The following is a 3,648-nucleotide window of genomic DNA, read 5'->3' as shown; positions in this document are numbered from 1 at the left end:
TTTATTTATCTATTTATTATTTTGTATTGATTTCAGAGAGGAAGGGAGAGAGAGAGAGACAGAAACATCAATGATGAGAGGGAATCATTGATTGGCTGCCTCCTGCACACCTCCTACTAGGGATTGAGCCCGCAACTTGGGCATGTGCCCTTGACCAGAATTGAACCCAGGACCCTTCAGTCCGCAGGCCAACGCTCTATCCACTGAGCCAAACCAGCTAGGGCAAGAAAGAACACTGTTAATCAGTCCTAACAGTTGCCCATCCAGAGCAAGCAAAGTGAGGTGGGCGTGCTCCCCGCCACCCCCCCGCCCTCCACAGCCAGAGCACTAGATGGATTGCAGTGGCTGCACTTTCTGCAACCTGAGGTGGGTCATTTAGGGATTTTCATCTGTTCCTTTGACAAACATGTCTTCTATTTGTCAGGCACTGCGCTAAATGTCAAGGATGTAGAAATTAGTAACACGAGGCTCCTAAGTTGTCCTCTCGGGGTGGTCATAATAATCTGGCCACTCAGTGTATGTCTTCTATTTGTCAGGCACTGTGCTAAATGTCAAAGATGTAGAAATCAGTAACACGAGGCTCCTAAGTTGTCTCTCCCGGTGGCTGTGGTTATACCTTACTCATCTCTGTCTTCCACGTTTCTTGTTGTACCTGCTATCGCATAGATGGGGGCTCAGCAGATGAATGACAAGTGAACAGGGTCCCTGTCACAGTCCTGGGAAGGTTAACAGATAAAGGAATAAGCTTCATGAGGTTATGGGCGGCATGTCCCGGTGGGGACACACAGGAGGGATGATTCACTCGAGGGGCAGGGTGAGGGGAAGACTGGCAACTGGTCTGGATGGATGATCTCCTTATGCCCAGCCCTGTGTTCAACTCCATCGCAAAGACAACAAGCTCACTCAGCGCCTCTGACCCAGACTGCGTGCCAATGCCAATGCCAATGCCGCGGAGGAGCCGGGGCAAAGGTGCTCTCGTGCCTTAGGTTCCTAAGAAAGGATGGGATGACAAAGGCGACTTAGGCTCCTGCCTCTTTAATCCGGTGTGTTCTCCTTTCCTTTGCTGTCTCTCAAGTCAAGGGGGCGGTGGGGAGAGGAGAGTCCTGGGGGGCACGGTGCACAGGTAGAGTCATTTTATTTTTCAGAATTTCGGTTTCACTGCCCTAAAAATGCCCTGTGCTCTGCTCACCCCCCTGACAACCACTGATCTTTTTCACTGCCTCCATAGTTTTGCCTTCTGTAGATGTCATGTAATTGGGATCACACAGTGCAGCCATTTCACACAGGCCTCATTCCCGTAGTGATATGCATTTAAGGCCCCTCGCCGTCTTTTTGTGACTTGACAACTCGCTCCTTTTTGTGCTGAATAAGATTTCATTGTCTGACCCCTTGCCTTCCCACTTTATTCTCTTCTTTCAAAATTGTTTTAGCTATTCCAGTTCCTTTGCCTTCCCATATAAAGTTTAAAACAATCTTGTCTATTTCTACAAAAATCTTGCTGAGAGTTTGAAAGGCATTGGGTAAAACCCATATATCAGTTTGGGGAGAATTGACATCTTTTACTGTATTGAGTCAGCCAATCCATGAACATGCTATGTTTCTTCATGTATTTCGATCTCCTTGGATTTCCTTCATAAATATGTGTGGTTTTCAGCATACAAGTCCTATACACGTTTTATTATATTTACAACTAAGTATTTCATATTTTTATGAACAACTGTAAGTGGTATTGTTTTCAAATTTTGATGGCCAGATGTTCATAACTATTATATAGAAATACAACTGATTTTTGTATATCTCTCTCATATCTTGTGTCTTTGCTAAACCCACTTATTTATATAGCTTGAGGATATTTTTTTTTGTAGATTCCTTGACAATTTTTTACATGGACCATCATGTCATCTGCAAATACATCTTCCTTTTCTGGTCTGTATGCCTTTTATTTCCTTTTCTTGCCTTATTTCACTGGCTAGAACTTGCAGCACCATGCTGACTAAGTGGTGAGAGTAGATATCTCCGCCTTGTTCCCAGTATTAAGGGGAAAGCTCCCAGTCCTTCACCATCAAGGATGTTAGCTGTAGGGTTTTCTCGGGTAGATTTATTTATTAAGTATTCCTTCATTCCCATTTTTCTGTAAGTTTTTATCATGAATGGGCATTGAATTTTGTCAAATACCTTTTCAACATCAGTTTATATGTACATGTGATGTTTTCTACTTTAGTCTGTTAATATGATGGATTCCACTGATTGATTTTCAAATATATATTTTTATTTTTTTCTAACATTTTTATTTTATTTAAAAAAAATCTTTATTGTTGAAAGTCCCTTTTTTCTCCCCATTGATCCCTTCTAGCCTGCCTGCCACCCTCCCCCCCAGCCCCTGGTCCCAGACCTTCACCATCCTATTATCTGTGTCCATGGGTTATGCATATATGCATACAGATTCTTTGGTTGATCTCTTCCCACTGATTTTTAAATATTGAATCAGCCTTGCATGCTAAGGATAAACCCCACTTGTTCATGGTGTACAATTCTTCCTATATATTCTGAATCCTATGTGCTAATGTTTTATTAAGGATTTTTGTGTCTATATTCATGAAGATATTAATCTGTAGTTTTTTTGTACTGTCTTTGTCTGGTTTTAATATCAGGGTAATACTAGCTTTATAGAGTGAATTGGCCAATATTCCTTCCTCTGTATTTTCTGATAGAGAATATAGAGAGAGACAGTGTTACTTTCTCTTTAAATGTTTGGTAGAATTCTCTAGTGAAACCATCTGGGTCTGAAGATGTCTTTTTTTCTTTCTTTCAGTTTTTAAATTACAAATTCAATTTCCTTAACAGTTGTGAGCATATTCAAATTATCTAGTGCATATTGAGTGAGTGGTGGCTGTTTGCATTTTTCGAGGAATCGGTCCCTTTTATCTAAGTTGTCAAATAATGTGTGTTCTCAGTAGCATTTTTAAAGTTCACTTTCCTGTGTTCATTCTTCTCACATTGAAATGAGATGCTGATTTCCCTACATGCTGTACCCAGCCTCATTCAGGTCAGAGATGAGAAATGACATAAAGCTGTATTCTGTGTCTTGGACCCTCAGGCAGAGCCCAGGATGGGACAGTCCCAGTGTAAACTCACAGAGTTTCAGGGAATCAGCTGTCCATGGGCTTCTCTAAAGTGTCCTGGAACCCGAAGGGCTGGAGACCCGTCACCTAAGCCTCCCTAGAGAGACCTCAGAGGAAGAGAGGTAGAGCCCCTTCCCTCATTTGAGAAGAATCTCCAGGGGCCCCAGGTACCACTAGGTGGCGCTCAGAACGCACAGTTGCTTGCATTGGCCAATGTGGATCCGAGAAGCTCAGCTCAGCAGGACCGGTCTGTGGGGGAATTTTGTTCTTTCCGTGAGATGAACACTAGAATCTAGAGAGACTCTAGAGCAGTGGTTCTCAACCTTCTGGCCCTTTAAATACAGTTCCTCATGTTGTGACCCAACCATAACATTATTTTCGTTGCTACTTCATAACTGTAATGTTGCTACTTTAAGAATCGGTAATGTAAATATCTGATATGCAGGATGGTCTTAGGCGACCCCTGTAAAAGGGTCATTCAACTGCCAAAGGGGTCGCGACCCACAGGTTGAGAACCGCTGATCTA

The sequence above is a fragment of the Myotis brandtii genome, unplaced genomic scaffold (assembly GCF_000412655.1).
Source record: "Myotis brandtii unplaced genomic scaffold, ASM41265v1 scaffold155, whole genome shotgun sequence".
Classification (NCBI taxonomy): domain Eukaryota; kingdom Metazoa; phylum Chordata; class Mammalia; order Chiroptera; family Vespertilionidae; genus Myotis; species Myotis brandtii.
The sequence above is the reverse complement of the archived record's forward strand: the minus strand, read 5'-3'. Positions refer to the sequence as shown.